Source organism: Physeter macrocephalus, chromosome 9 (genome assembly GCF_002837175.3).
Source record: "Physeter macrocephalus isolate SW-GA chromosome 9, ASM283717v5, whole genome shotgun sequence".
Taxonomy (NCBI): Eukaryota; Metazoa; Chordata; class Mammalia; order Artiodactyla; family Physeteridae; genus Physeter; species Physeter macrocephalus.
In genome coordinates, this window is record NC_041222.1 from 49,016,705 (window position 1) to 49,038,997 (window position 22,293).

At 38.1% G+C, this 22,293-nt stretch overlaps 1 pseudogene; it reads left to right on the forward strand.

The window, feature by feature from the left end:
- Positions 1 to 13,345: 13,345 nt before the first annotated feature.
- Positions 13,346 to 14,054, forward strand: LOC102989195 (non-histone chromosomal protein HMG-14-like; annotated as a pseudogene).
- Positions 14,055 to 22,293: the final 8,239 nt, after the last annotated feature.

Consider the following 22,293-nt stretch of genomic DNA (forward strand, 5'->3'; position numbering starts at 1 on the left):
AGTAGAATGCAACAGCTTGTTTAAAGTCTAAAAGGATTAATTCACAACCCCCATATCTGCAGAAAAAAACAATCCAAAAAAATTTAAAAACCACCAATTTCAACCTTTGCACCTCATGCTGAGAAACTGTATGGTGGATAGAAAAATCTTAAGCAGGGATACTCCAGTTGGGTTTGGGACAGGCTTGTCCTAAAACTCCTTCTCCCCTCATGCTATCACCTCTACAGCCCAGAAATCTCATCTTCTAGCAGATACTCCTTAAATACAGGCCATATATACTGGTTGTATCAATGAGCTACTTCCTGTTGAGATGCCAAGATGATGAAACACTTCCTCAAGTCCAATTACAGTCCCTAACCCAGAGGACACTCCCATAAAGAGAATGCATGAATCACCGCCTAGCATATTAAGAACATAGATTGGGACTTCCCTGGTGGCGCAATGGTTAAGAATCCACCTTCCAATGCAGGGGATGCCAGTTCCATCCCTGGTCAGGGAACTAAGATCCCACATGCCACGAGGCAACTAAGCCCATGCACCGCAACTACTGAGCCTGCGTGCTCTAGAGCCTGCATGTTCCAAAGCCCACATGTTCTAGAGCCCACGTGCCACAAGTAGAGAGAAGCACGTGCCCCACAACAAAAGAACCCGCATGCCACAATGAAAACCCGATGCAGCTAAATAAATAAATATTAAAAAACAAAAAAAGAACATAGGCTTGGTTTACTGCTTACTGCCTGTGCAACTTCAGCAAATTATATAACCTGTCTCAATCTCAGTTTATCCTCTGCAAAAATGAGGAGATACCAAATATTGTAGTTGTTTACTTACTATCTATCACCACCACCCCTAGTTCCTTGCCCACAGAAACTCATTTTGACCTGGGCAGCAATATGCCCAACTAAAAATACACTCCTTTCCAGACTTCCACATAGTAATGTAACCATTTGAAACTGTTCTGGACAATAAAAGATAGACAGTATAATGGTTTGAGAAAAACTATTTATTATTTATTTATTTATTTATTTATTTATGGCTGCATTGGGTCTTCATCACTTTGTGTGGGTTTTCTCAAGTTGCAGTGAGTGGAGGCTACTCTTCATTGTGGTTTGCAGGCCTCTCATTGCAGTGGCTTCTCTTGTTGCAAAGCACAGGATCTAGGTGCACGGGCTTCAGTAGTTGTGGCATGTAGGCTCAGTAGTTGTGCCTCGTGGGCTCTAGAGCTCAGGCTCAGTAGTTGTGGCGCACAGGCTCAGCCACTCTGCGGCATGTGGGATTCTCCCAGACCAGGGCTCGAACCCATGTCCCCTGCATTGGCATGCGGATTCGTAACCACTGTGCCACCAGGGAAGTCCCAGAGAAAAACTTTTTAAAGGGGACATATTCAGCTGGCATGTCCTTTTTCAGTCTTTCACCCTCTCCCCTTCTTCCTACCTAGACCATAAGTATGAGGCTGAATGTGCAGCAGAAAACTTCTGACCATGAAGCAGTAAGCAAGGAGACAAAGGCTTACATATTAAAAATGGCAGGAGGGAAAAATGGGAGAATGCTGGTGTAGAGAACAATATTTGTGTTCTGCTCAAATCTCCTTGAGTTTCTTTATACTGGATTCTTTGATAACACTTATGTGTGTACCATACACCCACACCACCACCACCACCACCACTTTCTGTGTGCTTTGAATATCCAGCACTTGCAGCTCTTCTTACAAAGACCGCACTTATAGTACTGATGCTGCTTTTCTCTCTTGAACAGAGAGATAAAAGTTTCTGTGAGTTTGCATTCCTTCCACCAGTCTTATAAGGCTCCTGAAAGCCCAGCTCCCTTGTTTTGGGTGAAACAACTCTGTCTTAAATTTCACTCAAAAATTCCCCTACAGGGTTCATGTGGAAGCTACCCTCTGCTGGACTTCAGCATGAGATCACATTCTTGTTTAGATTCCAGTCCATCCCTGCCCTGCCCAACTCCCTTAGCAGTATTTCTTGGGAACACTTCCTTAGTAAATCACATGCTGATAAATCCCTTAATCAGAATCTACTTCTGGGGAAACTAACGTAAGACACCAGGTCACACGTGACATTTTTTTGCTGCCATACTAGTCTTGTAGTGTTAACTGCAGACTTTTTTGTTGAGAGAGAAAAATAAAACCATGTTTGCTTAAGCTAATCGTGGGTTTTCTGTTGAATGTGGCTTAAAGCAAACTCATCCATAGAAGAGATGATGGTAACACCTGCTTCTTAGGACACTGATAAGAATTGCCTTGCACATTGCAACCACTCAGTGAATGTTAGTTTAGAAAGACAGGCAAACCCAAGAACAATCTTTCTTAGGTATAATTGGAATATAGAAAGGCACAATCAAATCCCTCCATGACTTTAAGAAAAAACCTCTAAGAAATAAGGTGTGGTGGTCAGGGGTGGGGGTGGAATCAGAATGGATGTGATCTTACAGGTATAGAAGTAATCCACTAAGTTCATAGGGGTTTATTTGATTATACTTCTTAACCTACAAATAAGTTACATGTAGTCTTTCATATACATCAAATATTACATTATAAATATAAAAAGATTTAAAAGTAAAAATGAAAGAATGACTCATATTCCTTCAGAAGATCATTGGATAAGAGCATAGATGTTCCAAAATATAGAAATGGGATAACTAAAAAATTACATAATAATTTATTAATATTAAATAGATCAGAAAAACAATAGAGAAATCAATGAAAACAAAAGCTCGATATTGCAGAAAAATCAATAAAATGGATAAATCTTTTGCCAGATTGATTAGGAAAAAAATGATGATACAAATTACCAACATCAATAATAAGAGAGTAGTCATCAGTATAGATTCTAAAGATATTAAAAGGATAAAAAAGGGAATATTATGGACAATACTTGGCAATTTTAATAAAAATAGACAGATTACTTGAAAGACACAAACTATCAAGACTTACTCAAGAAGAAACAGACAATATGAATGACCCTATATTGATTTACTCAATACTCTGTAATGGCCTATACAGGAAAAGAATCTTAAAAAGAGTGGATATATGTATATGTATAACTGATTCACTTTGCTATACACCTGAAACTAACACAACATTGTAAATCAACTATAGTCCAATAAAATTTTTTTTAAAGTGAATCTGTAGTTTAAAATCTTCTCATTAAAAACTCCAGTCTTCTTTGGTGAATTCTTCCAAATATTTAAGAAAGAAATATCAATTCTAAACAAACTCTATCAAATAATTGAGGGAATTCTGTTGAACTAATTCTATGCAGCAAGTGTTACACTAAAAACCAAAGACATTGAAAACTACAGACCAACAGTTTTCATGAACAAAGATAAAAGAATACTAAATAAAATTTTAGCAAATCAAACCCAACAATACAGAAAAAGGATATATAATACATACAAAGGATACACACACACAAAGATATATTTAAAAGATATAAAAATGCATCATGACCAAGTGGGGTTTATCCCAGGAATACAAGGTTGGTTAAATATTCAAAAATCAATCAATGTAATTTACCACATTAACAAATTAAAACAGAAAAAAAATATGATTATGTCGATAGATGCAGAAAAAGCAGTTCAAAATCTAATATCCATTCCTAATAAAAGCACTCAATAAACTAGAAATAAAAGGGAACTTCTAAACATGATAAAGGGCATAGACCAAAGCACACTTACAGCTAACATCATAATTAATGGCAACAGACTGAATAAGGTCAAGAGCAATGAACGGATGTCCACTCTCACCACCTCTTTTTTTCTTTTTCTCTCACCAGTTGTATCTAGCATTTTACTGGAGATTCTAGTCATTGCAATAAGGCAAGACAAAGAAATAAATAATCCAGACTGGAAAACAAAAAGTAAAACTATCTTTATTTAAAAATAACATGATCATCCATGTAGAAAGTCTGATGTAATTTGCAAAGAAGCTAATAGAACTATAAATTGAGTTTAACAAAGATCCAGGATGTTACAATACACAAAAATCACTTTTATTTCTATATAATATAATAACAAAAGACAACTGGAAATTTAAATCTTTACCATTTATAATACAATTAAGTATTTTAAAGTACTTAGGGCTAAATCTGACAAAGATGTGCAAGACCTGTTCACTGAAAACTACCAAACACAACTGAGAGAAATTAAAGAAGACCTAAATAAATGGAAAGATACATTGTTCAGGGGTCAGAAGATTCCATATGGTTAGATGTCCATTCTCCTGAGGTTGATATATACGTTTGGTGCAATCCCAATCAAAATCCCAATCTGATTTTAAAATTTACACAGAAATTCGGAGGACCTAGAATAGCCAAAACAATTTCTAAAAAGAAAAACAGCACTAGAGGTCTCTACTGCTTGCTTTCAAGACTTATAATAAAGCTACATTTATGTTGAGAGTGTGGTATTTCCAAAAAGATAGACAAAGTCATCAGTGGAACAGCATAGATAGTTCAAAAATAGACTCAGTCATATAAACACAACAGATAATTCTCAAAGATGCGAAGTCAATTCAATAGAAAAAAAATAAAGGGTAATCTTTTCAACAAATGGTGTTGGAACAATTGCATATCCACATGCAAAAAACAAAAAAAGAAAGAAAGAACGAAAAGAAAAAAAACATTAAACTTCAATCCATACCTTGCACTATATATGAAAACTCAAGATGAATCACAGACATAAAAAGTAAAACCTAAAACTATAAAGCTAGAAGAAAACATAAGAGAAAATCTATACGACACTGGGTTAGATAAAGATTTTTTATATAGGATATCAAAAATATGATCCATAAAATTTAAAAATTTGATATTTTGGAATTCATCAAAATTAAAAACTTTTGCTCTTAGAAAGATGGTGTTAAAAAGAGTGAGAAGACAAGCCAAAGACCATAAGAAAACATTTGCAAAACATGTATTTGCTAAAAGACATACCTAGACTATATGAAGAACTCTTAAAACACAGTAAGACACAGTGATGTCAGCATTATGGTAGTATGAGACAGTCCCTTTACCTCTCTCCTTCTATCTATAACTAGTAAAACATGCATAATTTAACAAAGGCTCTGCTGCCCAACACATCAGGATTCTGGAGAGATCCACACATTTGTACATCTAAAGGTGGGTGGATTTGAACTCATAGAAGAGGCAGAACTGGGGGAAGAGTGGAGGCAGTACAGCTATCCTGGTCCTCCTGGCCGTGGTGGCTGAGCCTGCAGCCCCAGAGAACCTGATAGCAGCAACAGAGGTGGTGCACACAACTCTGGCCTCTAAGCTGCAGCAGCACCCACAGCCACAAGCAACTGGGCAGCAGTAGCATCAGGGCTCACAGTCTAGTTCCTACAGCCACAGTGGCACCCATGACTCCAGCCACCCATGAAAATGACAACCCCAGAAGTGGTAGAGGGAACCTGAAACTAATATTATAAATCAACTATATTTCAATAAAAATCATATGATCATCTCATTATATGCAAGAAAAAGCATTTAACAAGATTCAACATCCCTTTATGATTAAACACTCTCAATAAAATGGATATAGAAGGAATGTACCTCAACATAATAAAGGTCATATATGACAAACCCAAAGCTAACTAACATCATACTCAATGATGAAAAACTGAAAGCTATCCCTCCAAGATCAGGAACAAGACAAGGATGCCTGCTCTCACCACTCGTATTCAACATAGTACTGGAAGTCCTAGACAGAGCAATTAGTCAAGAAAAAGAAATAAAAGGCATCCAAATAGGAAAGGAAGAAATAAAACTGTCACTGGTTGTGAATGACATGATTTTATATATTGAAAACCCTAAAACTTCCACCAAAAAACTATTAGAAATAATAAACAAATACAGTGAAGTTGCAGGGTACAAAATCAATATACAAAAATCTGTTGTGTTTCTATACTCTAACAACGAACTAGCAGAAAGTAAAGTTAAGAAAAAAATCTGACTTACAATTGCAACAAAAATAATAAAATATCTAGGAATAAATTTTACAAAACAGGTGAAATACCTGTATATTGAAAAGTATAAGACAGTGTTAAAAGAAATTAAAGAAGACACGAAGTTACAAAATAAATGTCACAGATATGAAATGTACAGTGCAGGAAACACAGTCAATAATTATATAATATCTTTACAAGGTGACATACGATAAATAGACTTATCACGGTAATCACTTTGAAATGTATAGAAATATTGAATCACTATGTTGTGTAACAGGAACTAACATAGTGTTGTAGGTTAATTTTACCTCAAAAACAAACAAACTTAAAGAAAAAAAATCAGATTTGTGGTTACCAGAGGCAAGGCGTGGGGTAAGGGGAAATTGGACAAAGATAGTCAAAAGGTACAAACTTCCAGTTATAAGATAAATAAGTACTAGGGACGTAATATACAATGTGATAAATACAATTAACACTGATGTATGTTATATATGAAAGTTGTTAAGAGAGTAAATCCTAAGAGTCTCATTACAAGGAAAAAAATTTTTTTCTATTTCTCTAATGTTGTATCTATATGAGATGATGGATGTTCATTAAACCTATTGTGGTGATCATATCATGTATGTAAGTCAAACCATTACATTGTGCATCTTAAACTTGTATGGTGCTGTATGACAATGATATGTCAATAAAACTGGGGCAAAAAGACATTGTTGAAAGAAAATAAAGAAGACACAAAGAAACAGAAAGGCATTCCATGCTCATAGATTGGAAGAATTACCATTGTTAAAATGACCATATTACCTAAAACAATCTACAGATTCAATGCAATCCTTATCAAAATCCCAAGGACATTTTTCATTGAAATAGGGCAAAAAAATTCTAAAATTTGTATGGCACTACAAAAGACCCTGAATAGCCAAAGCAATACTGAGAAAAAAGAACAAAGCTGGAGGTATCACACTCCCCAATTTCAAACAAAGCTATAATAATCTAAACTACATGATATTGGCACAAAAACAGACACACAGATCATTGGAACAGAATTGAGAGCCCCAGAAATAAACCCATACATATATGAACAACTTATGACAAAGTAGCCAAATTCATACAATGGAGAAAGAATACTCTGTTCAATAAGTGGTGCTGGGGGGCTTCCCTGGTGGCGCAGTGGTTGGGATTCCGCCTGCCGGTGCAGGGGACGCGGGTTCGTGCCCCGGTCCGGGAGGATCCCGCATGCCGCGGAGCGGCTGGGCCCGTGAGTCATGGCCGCTGGGCCTGCGCGTCCGGAGCCCGTGCTCCGCAACGGGAGAGGCCACAACAGTGAGAGGCCCGCGTACCGGATTAAAAAAAAAAAAAAAAAGTGGTGCTGGGAAATCCACACACAAAAAAATGAAAAACTAGGCCACTATCTTACACCTTGCATAAAAAGTAACTCAAAGTGGATTAAAAACTTGAATATAATATCTGAAACGATAAAACTCCTAGAAGAAAACATAGGTTGTACTCTCTTTGACATTGGTCTTAGCAATATCTTTTTGGATATGTCTCCTCAGGCAAGGGAAACAGAAGCAAAAATAGACAAATGCAACTACATTAAACTAAAAAGCTTCTGTACAGCAAAGGAAACCATCAACAAAATGAAAAGGCAGCCTACTGAATGTGAGAAGACATTTGTAAAACATATATCTTATAAGGGGTTAATATCCACAATATATAAAGAACTCATACAATTCAACAAGAAAAAAAAATCCAATTTAGAAATGGATAGAGGATCTGAATAGATATTTTTCCAAAGAAGACCTACAGATGGCCAACAGGCACATGAAAAGATATTCAACATCACTAATTATTAGGAAAATGCATATCAAAAGCACAATGGGATATCATTTCATGCCCTTTATAATGGCTATTATCAAAAAGACAAGAAATGACAATGTTAGAGAGGATGTGGAGAAAAGGGAACCCTCATTAGTGATATAAGTCAAACAGACAAAAAACAGCATAATATCACTTATATGTGGAATCTAAAAAATAAAACAAACTAGTAGATATAACAAAGAAGAAACAGACTCACAGATGTAGAGAACAAAAAAACCACTCACTAGTGGTTACCAGTGGGGAGATGGAAGCAGGGAGGAGCAAGATAAGGGTAGGTATTAAGATGTGCTAACTACTATGTATAAAATAGATAAGCTACAAGGATATATTGTACAGCACAGGGAATATAGTCAATATCTTATAACTTATAAATGATGTGTAACATTTAAAAATTGTGAATCATTATGTTGCACACCTGAAACTTACATAATATTATAAATAAACTATACCTTAATAATAAATAAATAAATGGGAACCCTCGTGCACTGTTGATGGGAATGTACATCGGTGCATTTACATTCTATTTACTATGGAAAATGGTATGGAGAGTCCTCAGAAAATTAAGACTACAACTATCATATGATCTAGCTATTCCACTTCCAGGTATTTATCTAAAGAAAACGAAAACACTAATTAGAAAAGATACATGCACCCCTATGTTGGTTGCAGCATTATTTACAATAGTCAAGAGATGGAAACAATCTAAGTGCCCACCAATGGATGAATGGGTAAAGAAGAGGTGGCATATATATATATGTATATAAATGTCATTAAAAATGATGAAATCTTGCCACTTGCAACAACACAGATAGACCTAGAGGGTATTATGCTAATAAAAAAAGTAAGGCAGAGAAAGACAAATACTGTATGATTTCACCCATATGTAAAATATTTTAAAAAATAAACAACAACACAAAACAAAAACAAACATATTTAGGCAGAGAACAGATTGGTTGTTACCAGAGGGGAAGGGGGATGGATGGAGGGCAAAATGCGAAAGGGAGTCAATTGCATGGTGATGGATGGAAACTAGACTTTTGGTGGTGAGCACACCGTAGTTTATGCAGAAATTGAATTATAATGTTGTACACATGAAACATATAATATTATAAAGTAATGGTACCTCAAAAAACTCAATAATAAGAAAACAAACAACCCAGCTTTTTAAACTAGACAAAATATTTGAATAGACACCAAAGAAAATATATGGATGGCAAAGAACCACTTTAAAAGCTGCTCACCAAGTCATTAAGGAAATGTAAGTTAAAACCAGAATGAGAAACTACTTCACACCCACTAGAATGTCTATAATCAAAAGACAAATAATAATAAGTGTTGGCAAGGCTACAGAGAAACTGGAACCCTCATACTTTCCTGGTGGGAACGTAAACTGTACGACTACTTTGGAAAATTGTTTGGCAGTTCCTTAAAAAAGTAAAAATAAGTTCACCTTACAACCCAACAATTCTATTCCTAAGAATCTAACCAAGGGAAATTAGACACATATCCATATAAAGACTTGTATACAAATGTTCAGAGAGGCATTATACGTAATGCCCAACCACTAGATGAATGGATAAACACTCAGCAATAAAAGGGAACAAAGTACTGATACATATTACAACATGCATGAATCGCACAAACTATATACAAAATGAAAGAAGCCAGATGTAAAACACTACATATTGCATGATTCTATTTACATGAAATATCCAGAAATAGCAAATGTACAGAAACAGAAAGTAGATGCCTGGAGCTAAGGACAGGAGCAGGGAAGACTACAAATAGAGACAAGGGTCTTTTTGAGATGATGGAAATTTTCTAAAATTGGATTGTAGTTACACAACTCTGTAAATTAACTAAAATTCATTGAATTGTACACTTAAAATGGATGAATTTTAAGGTATTTAAATTATACCTCAATAAAGCTGCTTTTTAAAAGATTTCTAAAATAACTAAACATACATCTACCATGTGATCTAGCCATTCCACTCCTAGGTATTTACCCAAGAGAAATGAAAGCTTATCTCCCTACAAAGACTTGTGTATAAATGTTCACATTTGTTTTGCTTGTAATAGTCAAAATCGGGAAACAACACAAATGTTCATCCACTGGTGAACGGATAAGTAAACTACAGTATATCTATACAATGGAAGTACTTCTTACCAATAAAAAGGAAGAAATTATTGTGACCTACTATAATATGGATAACTCTCAAAATAATTAGGCTGACTGAAAGAAGCCAGATTTTAGGGGGACCTCCCTCGTGACACAGGGGTTAAGAATTCACCTGCCAATGCAGGGGACATGGGTTCGAGCCTTGGTCCGGGAAGATCCCACATGCCGCGGATCAACTAAGGCTGTGCGTCACAACTACTGAGCCTGTGCTCTAGAGCCCGCAAGCCACAACTACTGAGCCTGAGAGCCACAACTACAGAAGCCCGCGTGCCTAGAGCCCATGCTCCGCAATAAGAGAAGCCACCATAATGAAAAGCCCGCGCACCACAATGAAGAGTAGCTCCCGCTCGCCGCAACTAGAGAAAGCCCGTGTGCAGCAACGAAGACCCAATGCAGCCATAAATAAATAAATTAATTTTTTAAAAAAAGAAAGAAGCCAGATTTTAAAAAAAGAAGGCATACTAATAATTCTATTTATAAAAACTTTAGAACATGCAAACTAATCTATAGTGACAGATAGCACATTAGTGGTTTGGGGGAAATTAGAGTGTACAGGGATGAGGATGAAAGAAATAATTACAAAGAGGCATGAAGAAACTTCTGGGTATGATCAATATGTTCACTATCTTGACTGCTGTGATGACTTCTCAGGTGTATTCATATTTCAAAACTTATCAAATCAGGGACTTTCCTGGTGGTCCAGTGGTAAAGAATCCACCTTCCAATGCAGGGGATGTGGGTTTGATCCCTGGTCGGGGAACTAAGGTCCCACATGACTCAGGGCAACTAAGCTGGCACCCACAACTACTGAGCTCGCGTGCCTCAAATCAGAGAGCCCGCGTGCCACAGAACTACAGAGCCCATGCACTCTGGAGCCTGTGCACCACAACTACAGAGCCCACGTGCCCTGGAGCCCGCACACCACAACTAGAGACAGAAAACCCACACACCACAACTAGAGAGAAGCCCGAGCACCACAACTAGAGAGAAGCCCAAGAGCAGCAAAGAAGAGACAGCATGCTGCAACGAAAGATCCTGCATGCCTCAATGAAGATCCCGCATGCCACAACTAAGACCCGATGCAGTCAAAAAGAAAAAAAAGAAAAGAAAGAAATTTTTAAAAAACTTATCAAATCATTCACCTTAAGTATGTGTAGCTTATTGGCTGTCCATTATGTTTCAATAAAACTGTTAGAATTTTTAAAGATATTTAATAGGTCTATAGTATCAATAGTTAATAACTTTATTTTTAAATGTGTTTTCTCTTATTAAGTTCCTTACTGCATTATCCTATAGTTATTCACCACTAATTGCTTAAAATATATGATTAACTGAATTAACAAAAACTGCAATAGAATAAAGAAGCCACCCACCAAATGATGTTGCATGTTGAAATGAAAAACAGACAGTTTTTCACTTATGAGACCTGGATGGCAAATCATGACCTTAGATTTATTAGTAAGTTACTTTTAACATCATTCAGCTTCTGATTCATTCTGTGGAGTGAAATGATAAGATCTTCCTCATAGAGCTGTTTTGAATATATAAATAAGGTAATACAATGAAGGCACCTTAATTCTGTGCCTGGCATCTCATAGGAGCTAAATGGTGATTCCTTTTCTCACTTCTAAGACATAATCTGGATGGGAGAAGCATTTGACTAAGTAAAAGTGTTTCTAAGCAATTATCTGAAGATTGTGTGAATGGGAGGTAGGAGGTGAGAAGGGTGGGCACGGTCTAAGAATTGGGTATTTATCCAAGAACGATGGCAAACAAGAACTTCAGTCCCTGAGGAGGTGTATTCAACAATGGTGCTATTGCAAGACCTGGCTGAAATAGTCCTCCTAACTATTGCCCTCTGTCAAAAGTTAACAGTGGCTAACACTAGGTGGATACAGTTAAAGACAATTTTCATTTTCATCTTGATAGCTGTTTGTTTTACTTGAATGCATTACAATAAGCAAGAGATAATGAGAAAATAATAGTTATTTTCATTTTGAAAATAAAATTATTTGAAAAAGAAAATTGATAAAAACCACACTGAGATACCACTTCATACCTACCAGGAAGGATACAATTTTTTTAAAAAAAAGAAAGAAAATAACAAGTGTTAGTGAGGATGTGGAGAAATTGGGACCTTCAGACAATGCTCATGAGAAGGTAAATGGTTCAACCAATATGGAAAACAGTTTTGCCAGTTCCTCAAAAAGTTAAACATAGAGTTAATATTTGACACCAAAATTCTACTCCTAGGTATATATCAAATAGAAATGAAAACATATATTCACAGACACACACACACAAAACCTGTACACAAGGGTTCATAGCAGCATTGTTTATAATAGCCAAAAAGTATAAACAACCTAAATGTCCATTAACTGGCAATATCTATACAATGGAATATTATTCAGCCTTAGAAAGGAAGGAAGTACTGACACATACTACAACACAGATGAACCTTGAAAGCATTGTGCTAAGTGAAAGAAGCCAGACACAAAAGGCCACATATTGTGTGGTTCCATCTATATAAACTATCCAGAATAGGCAAATACATGGAGACAGAAAGTAGATTACTGGTTTCCAGTGATGGGGGGAAGAAGAGAATGAAAAATGATTGCTAAAAGGTATGAGCTTTCTTTCTGGAATGATGAAAATGTTCTGGAGTGAGATAGTGGGAACAGTTGCACAAACTTGTGAATATGATTTTTTTAAAATATCTGAATTGTGCATCTTTTTAAATGGTGAATTTTATGGTACATGAATCATACTTCAGTTTCTTAAAATGACACTGCTTAGAAATAGTAAATTGCCTAGCATAATACTACTAGTATAGGTAAGGATTAAATGTTACAAACATGGAGATTAAGGCTCAGAGGGATTAAATATTGAGTCTGTTCCCTTCAGAGCTGGTTTAGTCACTAGGAACAAAAACCTTCTCAAAATTGTTCAGCAACAAAAAAAAATGGTATTGGTTCACATTCTTGAGAGGGAATAAGATTGCCGCAGCATATCTAACCATCAAGCTGTTCTTGATTGCTGGACTACTCAGGTGCGGCCATAAGGGCACATTCACAGAGTACAAATATGAGCACCTTCATCAGGTGCTACCAGTAGAAACAGCAGATAAGTGGGTTGTAGGCATCGCAAAACACATTCCTACACTGCGCCAGGCCCCACAGTCAGTGAGTGGTAGAGCCAGGAGTCTAACAGAAGGAAAAATCAATAGGCTTGTTATCTGAAGAATCAAGATTAACTCCTAGATTTTGAGCCTTAGGGACTAGAAAAATGAGGCTGTCAGAAAAAGAAAGGGGTTGGGTCCCAGCAGCTCGGGCGGCGGGAGGAACGGCTGCGGCCAGGCAGCCCAGCTTCGCGAAGGCTCTCGGCGCGCCGCGGCCCTCAGGCACCGGGCACGCGCCCGCCCCGCCGCCACGATGCCCAAGAGGAAGGTTAGCTCCGCCGAGGGAGCGGCGAAGGAGGAGCCCAAGAGGAGACGGCGAGGTTGTCAGCTAAACTAGCTCCTGCAAAAGTGGAAACGAAGCCAAAAAAGGCGGCAGGAAAGGATAAATATTCCGACAAAAAAGTGCAAACAAAAGGGAAAAGGGGAGCAAAGGGAAAACAGGCTGAAGTGGCTAACCAAGAGACTAAAGAAGACTTACCTGCAGAAAATGGAGAAACTAAAAATGAGGAGAGCCCAGCTTCTGATGAAGCAGGAAAGAAGCCAAGTCTGATTAATATCACACACCTGGTCCTATCAGTGGTCCCTGTTTCCCTTCTTTTACAATCCAGAGGAATATTTTTATCAACTATTTTGTAAATGCAAGTTTTTTAGTAGCTCTAGAAACATTTTTAAAAAGGAAGGAATCCCACCTCATCCCATTTTTTAAGTGTAAATGCTTTTTTTTAAGAGGTGAAATCATTTGCTGGTTGTTTATTTTTTGGTACAACCAGAAAATAGTGGGATATTGAATATGGGAGGCTTTGATTGTCTTGGGTGTCAGCTTAACATTCCACAGATGGACGGTAGTTTTTATATCCTATAATACAAAGCATACTAAATCTTTTTCATGATTCCCCAATCCAACCCCACTAAATTTCTGTTGATGTTCCTGGAGTATTTAAAGGACATAATTTCTCCCATAAGTACTTCAATATCTATTCCCACTGTTACTTGGCTTCATCTATCTTTCGCCTACCCTTTCCCCACACATATCTATACACACATTCCATCACAACTGCTCTAGTAAGGTAGCACAAATACCTCCCAAATGATAAATCCAATAATCACTTTTCAGTCCATTTCTTCTGGAGCTCCCGGCTGCATGGCTTTCTCAACCACTCCATTCTTATTGGGTAGCTTCTTTTATCAAACAACTTCCCTGCTTCTCTTCCAACTACTCTTTCCATTCTTCTTGGTTGCTTATATAGGCTCTCTTTTTCTCTCTGCCTTCTCAAATATCTGTGATCCTATATACACAAATAAGCAAAGGCCTAGGTCTCCAAACTCCGACTGGGAATGCCAAGTCTTGGTATCTGGATCACTCAAGGAACACAGGGCACTTTCCTCTCTCTAGCCTAGGGCCCTGGGGTGTGAATGTAACTGCCAGCTGAATTCACAGCCAGGAAGACTGTCCAAACCTATTGTTGATTCAAAAAGACGTGTGTCTGTTTCTGTGTGTGTGTGAGTGAGAGAGAGAGAGAGAGGGAGAATGAGAAAGACGGGGTGGGGGTGGGGTGAGAACTGAATATCAGGCTGTGGGAGAAGCTCCACTAAAAGAAGAGGGCTGAGAAATGGGTTTTCCATGTGTGCTGATGAATTGTAAAATCTGAACTTCCATGTGCTACCTTGCTTACCATGAGTTCCCCTGTTCCCCACCCAGATAGCTCCCCGATCAACTGAACCAGCCTCACCCCACCTGGTCCTCAACCTATAGGTTTCATCTCTCTGCCCAGCCTGAGATATTCTTCAAACTACACCCTCCAACAGGAATCAAGGGTCACCTCACTCTCTTGTCATTACAAAGCCTGCCCACAGCCCACAGCACTCTGCTTCCAAGAGCAACCTTCATGTGGCCCTGCATAGCATGTTGTGTCCTCCTCCTCACAGGCTGTGAGTATCTGTGACTAATAAACTGCTGCCCATCTCATCTGACTATGTCAGATGTTGTGTGTTCAGCCATCTTATACTATTTACAGCAGGGATCCCCTCTTCAGTAGCAGGATAAATACAAAGTGGTCAGACCAACTGGATCCTGCTGCTGGTTGGGAAGAGAGTGGTTAATAAAGACATCAAGGAATCTCAGACACTTGACCCTCTTGTTCCTCACTCCACATTGCCACCCCACAACTCAACCCCACCCCACCCAAGGCCATCAGCTCCCAGGATTTTAGCTATTGCTATATGGACTGATAACTCTTAAGACCAGATTTCTTCGCTGAGTTACAGGCCAACAGTGCTTCCTATCATCTAAAGACACTACCATTTAGATGTGCCTTAGGTTCTTCAAACTCAACACTTTATCTTTTCATCTCTGTATTACCAGCACCTAACACAATGCCAGGCACTTTCAATTAATTTTTATTAAATATATGTAGCGGTCAGTCAAGCCTCCATAACTCTGCCTTGTTCCCTCCTGCTTCTTGCTGCTGTGTATCTCTAATTCAGAGGTGCTCAAACATTAACATGTATAAGGATCATCTGAAAACCTTGTTAAAACACAACTTTCTGGCCCTAGCCACAGAGATTCTAATTCAGTAGATCAAGGTGGAACCCATAAATTTGTATTTCTAACAAGCTAATAAGTGAGGGCAATGCTGCTGCTCAGAGGATCACACTTTGATAATCAATGTCCCAGCTCATACAAGAGTGTAGCCAATGATAACTAATACTTTGGATTACTTCTCTGCATGATTATTCTCTCTTATAGCAAGTCCTTTTGGCTCTCTGGTATCTGTTTTACTCTGAATTCTGACACCTGTAGTTGCCTTCCTCCCTGCCTGCCTGCCAACTTTCTCATTTCTACTGGCTTCAACCTTGCTATAATCTTTGAACTTTCCTACTCCTCCCTCCTTGCCTAGACCAAAGGCCCTAAACTGCCATCTACTCAGTCCTGACTTTGAGCCTAATATTTGCAGAGGCTGGAGTCCAAAGAAATGTCAATATTGTATAATGCCAAATTTATCGAAGACCAAAATATCAGGTTCTGTTTAAGGTATGTGATATGATCAGATCTTGTCTAACAATGAATCTAAAGAGAAAGATGGTATTTTATGGACTCAACTGCCAACTGCATTTGGGCAAAATCATTCCAGAAACCACAGAACTAATCAAAAAATCTGTGGATTGTGGGTTGCTTTTGTAACAGACTTACATATTAATGGAAGCATGAAAGGAGAGCAGAGAGCATGAATTTTGGTACTAGAGACATCCTGGTTCTAATCTTAATTTCTGCTGGCTATGGGACATCATACTGCTCTGAACCTCAGTCTCATTGCCTGTAAAATGGGACTAATATATCTCCCATACAGGGCTCTTGAAAAGATGGAATAAGGAAATGGTTGTAACCATCTAGCAAAGGGCCTGGCCTATATTAGGATCAACCAAAGTAAATCCAATTTCTTTTCCTCCACGTACATTTTTAATATAATACCCAATAGTACTTCCCCACCCTGCAAGGGAGGCTTTTTTCTCAAAGAACCACATTCAAGGAAAACAAACAAAAATGGCTAAGTTAGTGTTGCTTAGATTCAAAGAAACTGCCAGGCGCTCCCTCAGGTCAGAACACTGCAGCTGAATGGGATCCTCAAACAGAAGCATTTTGTAAGTTAAACACAGACAAGAGGAAAACTAACTACGTTTTAACTTTTTACTGCTGATAACATGATACACTTCCCCTTATACAATACTTTGCCTTTGCTTCTATTAAAAGAATGGTTACTCTGCAACATTATCTAAGCAAACACTTGAGAACTTTGGAATGAGCCTCAGTTGACACACCAGCTGTTCCGCCTTAACAGTCTTTCCTCAGTAGGAAGTCTTAAGTAGTTATAGTAGAGAATTTTAAGAAGAACAGTATAAACTAATTTAGTAATTCAGTTTCATGCAGGTACAACTTATTTAATAGGATTTTCCCTTTTTTCCCCTGAATTGTTACCAATGCCCCACTGCTGGAAACAAAAATAATAATTACCCAATATTTGAAATTCAGCTATTTGAGCAAGTCATCTCACCCACAACATGGCCCTCCCCTTCAATAAAAGTCATATTTTTGAGGAATGCTAAGCTTGTGAAGAGAAACAATCCACTCCCTTCATCTCTTGGAAACCAAAAGTGAACATTTCCCACAAAATTTTCTGGAAGCCAGCCAGAGGAGACTGACATTTGATTGCCTGGCTTTACTACAGGCCCCTGCCTTGGTAGGGCCTACTACTACGCCTGGGAAGTCATACTTGGGAAAGAATGTAGGATGGTCACAATCACAGCTGGAAACTTTAAGACTGCTCTCTCAGTATTTGACAGTGCAAGTAGACCAAAAAAATCCATAAGGATATAGAAGACTTTGACAATGCTATTAACCAAATTGACCTAATTGACATTTACAGAAACTCCACACAACAACGGCAGAATATATATTGTTTGCACAGCATATTAATTCATTAAGAAGAAAATACAAAGGGATTAAAATCATACTAAGTATGTTCTCTGACCACAATGGAATTAAATTAGAAAACAGTAAGAGAGAGATATCTGGAGAATCCCCAAATGTCTGGAAATTAATTATACACTTTTAAATAACCATGGGGCAAATAAGAAATCACAATGGAAATTAGAAAATATTTTTTTTGAATGAAAATAAAAACACAATATATCAAAGTTAGTGGGACACAGCCAAAGTGATGCTTTAGAGGGAAATTTACATTAAATATTTATTGAAGAAAAGTCTCAAATGAATGTTCTAAGCCTCCACTTTGTAAACTAGCAAAACGAGCAAATTAAATCCAAATGAAGCAGAAGAGAAGATAAAATAAAGGAGAGAAATCAGTGAAATAGAAAAAAAGAAAGAAAGAAAAAAATCAAAGAAACTAAAAACTGGTTCTTTGGATAGCTCAGTAAAACTGATAAACCTGTCACCAGACTAATCAAGAAAAAAAAAGATAAAAATTATTGATATTGGGAGTGAAAGAAGGGACATCACTATACATCCCACAGGATAAGAGAATATTGTGAACATCTCTTTGCCAATACATTCAATAGCTTGGATGAAATGGACACATTTCTTAAAATAATTACCAAAGCTCACTCAAGAAAAACAGATAAAGAGCCATATACCTATTAAAGAAATTGAATTCATAGTCAAAAAACATTGCTACAAAACAAATAAACAAACAAAAAAACCTCCAGGCCCAGATGGCGTCACTGGTAAATTCTACCAAACAATTAAGGAAGAAACTATACTGATGTTATACAAACTCTTCCAGAAAACAGAAGAGGAGGTAACACTAATCACCTCATTTTTTTTTAACATCTTTATTGGAGTATAACTGTTTTACAATAGTGTGTTAGTTTCTCCTTTACAACAAAGTGAATCAGTTATACATATACATATGTTCCCATATCTCTTCCCTCTTGCGTCTCCCTCCCTCCCACCCTCCCTATCCCACCCCTCTCGTGGTCACAAAGCACAGAGGTGATCTCCCTGTGCTATGCGGCAGCTTCCCACTAGCTATCTAATTTACATTTGGTAGTGCATATATGTCCCTGCCACTCTCTCACTTCGTCACAGCTTACCCTTCCCCCTCCCCATGTCCTCAAGTCCATGCTCTAGTAGGTCTGTGTTTTATTCCTGTCCTACCACTAATCTCTTCATGACATTTTTTTTTCTTAGATTCCATATATATGTGTTAGCATATGGTATTTGTTTTTCTCTTTGATTTACTTCACTCTGTATGACAGACTCCAGGTCTATCTACCTCATTACAAATAACTCAGTTTCATTTCTTTTTATGGCTGAGTAATATTCCATTGTATATATGTGCCACATCTTCTTTATCCATTCATCTGTTGATGGACACTTAGGTTGCTTCCATGTCCTGGCTATTGTAAATAGAGCTGCAATGAACATTTTGGTACATGACTGTTTTTGAATTATGGTTTTCTCAGGGTATATGCCCAGTAGTGGGATTGCGGGGTCGTATGGTAGTTCTATTTGTAGTTTTTTAAGGAACCTCCATACTGTTCTCCATAGTGGCTGTATCAATTTACATTCCCACCAGCAGTGCAAGAGGGTTCCCTTTTCTCCAATATTTGAAATTCAGCTATTTGAGCAAGTCATCTCACCCACGACATGGCCCTCCCCTTCAATAAAAGTCATATTTTTGAGGAATGCTAAGCTTGTGAAGAGAAACAATCCACTCCCTTCATCTCTTGGAAACCAAAAGTGAACATTTTTTGTTTTTGATGATGGCCAATCTGACCGGTGTGAGATGATATCTCATTGTCGTTTTGATTTGCATTTCTCTAATGATTAATGATGTTGAGCATTCTTTCATGTGTTTGTTGGCGATCTGTATATCTTCTTTGGAGAAATGTCTATTTAGTTCTTCTGCCCATTTTTGGATTGGGTTGTTTGTTTTTTTGTTATTGAGCTGCAAGAGTTGCTTATAAATTTTGGATATTAATCCTTTGTCAGTTGCTTCATTTGCAAATATTTTCTCCCATTCTGAGGGTTGTCTTTTGGTCTTGTTTATGGTATCCTTTGCTGTGCAAAAGCTTTTAAGTTTCATTAGGTCCCATTTGTTTATTTTTGTTTTTATTTCCATTTCTCTAGGAGATGTCTCCCTCCCTCCCACCGTCCCTATCCCACCCCTCTCGTGGTCACAAAGCACAGAGGTGATCTCCCTGTGCTATGCGGCAGCTTCCCACTAGCTATCTAATTTACATTTGGTAGTGCATATATGTCCCTGCCACTCTCTCACTTCGTCACAGCTTACCCTTCCCCCTCCCCATGTCCTCAAGTCCATGCTCTAGTAGGTCTGTGTTTTATTCCTGTCCTACCACTAATCTCTTCATGACATTTTTTTTTCTTAGATTCCATATATATGTGTTAGCATACGGTATTTGTTTTTCTCCTTCTGACTTACTTCACTCTGTATGACAGACTCCAGGTCTATCCACCTCATTATAAATAACTCAGTTTCATTTCTTTTTATGGCTGAGTAATATTCCATTGTATATATGTGCCACATCTTCTTTATCCATTCATCTGTTGATGGACAGTTAGGTTGCTTCCATGTCCTGGCTATCGTAAATAGAGCTGCAATGGACATTTTGGTACATGACTCTTTTTGAATTATGGTTTTCTCAGGGTATATGCCCAGTAGTGGGATTGCGGGGTCGTATGGTAGTTCTATTTGTAGTTTTTTAAGGAACCTCCATACTGTTCTCCATAGTGGCTGTATCAATTTACATTCCCACCAGCAGTGCAAGAGGGTTCCCTTTTCTCCAATATTTGAAATTCAGCTATTTGAGCAAGTCATCTCACCCACGACATGGCCCTCCCCTTCAATAAAAGTCATATTTTTGAGGAATGCTAAGCTTGTGAAGAGAAACAATCCACTCCCTTCATCTCTTGGAAACCAAAAGTGAACATTTTTTGTTTTTGATGATGGCCAATCTGACCAGTAATCACCTCATTTTATAATGGCAGCACTACCCTCAACAGCAAAACCAGACAAAGACATAACAAGAAAAGAAAATACACCAACCAGTATCTGTCCTGAACTGCAATTCAAAAATCTTTAACAAAATATTGGTAAATTGAAATCAGTAATATATACAAAGATAATGCATCACAAAGTGGAGTTTATCCTAGGTATGAAATGTTGGTTCCACATTGAAAAATCAATCATTGTAACTTACCATATGAACAGAATAAAAAAGAAAATCATATCATAATCTCAATAGATATATAAAAGCATTTGCAAAATTCAACATACATTCAGGATCAAAAACTCTCAGCAAACTAGAAATAGAAGGGAACTTCCTCAACCTGATAAAAAAGTATCTACACAAAACATAGACTTAACCTCATCTTTCATTCTGAAAGACTTAATGCTTTCCCTCTAAGATCAGAAGTGACATCAGAAAGGCTGTCTGTGCTGATCACCTCTATTTAACATTGTGCTGGAGATACTAACCAGTGCAATAACACATACACACAAATAAGACGTTGAAAATGGTGGAGTAGAAGGACGTGCTCTCACTCCCTCTTGCAACAGCACCAGAATCACAACTAACTGCTGAACAAACATCGACAGGAAGACACTGGAACTCACCAAAAAAGATAGTGCACATCCAAAGACAAAGTAGAAGCCACAATAAGACGGTAGGAGGGGCGCAATCACAATAAAATCAAATCCCATAACCGCTGGGCGGATGACTCACAAATTGGAGAACAATTATACCACAGAAGTCCACCCACTGGAGTGAAGGTTCTGAGCCCCACATCAGGTTTTCCAACCTAGGGGCTCGGCAATGGGAGGAGGAATTCCCAGATAATCAGACTTTGAAGGCTAGTGGGATTTGATTGCAGGACTCTGACAGGACTGGGGGAAACAGAGACTCCACTCTTGGAGGGCACATACAAAGTAGTGTGTGCATCAGGACCCAAAGAAGGAGCAGTGACCCCCACAGGAGACTGAACAAGACCTACATGCTAGTATTGGAGGGTCTCCTGCAGAGGTTGGGGGCGGCTGTGGCTCACTGCAGGGACAAGGACACTGGCAGCAGAAGTTCTGAGAAGTACTCATTGGTTTGTGCCCTCCCAGAGTCCACCATTAGCCCCACCAAAGAGCCAGGTAGGCTCCAGTGCTGGGTCACCTCAGTCCAAACAACCAACAGGAGGGAAACCCAGCCCCACCCATCAGCAGACAAGCAGATTAAAATTTTACTGAGCTCTGGCCACCAGAACAACACCCAGCTCTACACACCACCAGTCCCTCCCATCAGGAAGCTTGCACAAGCCTATGAGATAGCCTCATCCACCAGAGGGCAGACAGCAGAAGCAAGACGAACTACAATTCTGCAGCCTGTGCAACGAAAACCATATTCACAGAAAGATAGACAAAATGAAAAGGCAGAGGACTATGTACCAGATGAAGGAACAAGATAAAACCCCCTAAAAACAACTAAACGAAGTGGAGATAGGCACCCTTCCAGAAAACGAATTCAGAATAATGATAGTGAAGATGATTCAGGGCCTTGGAAAAAGAATGG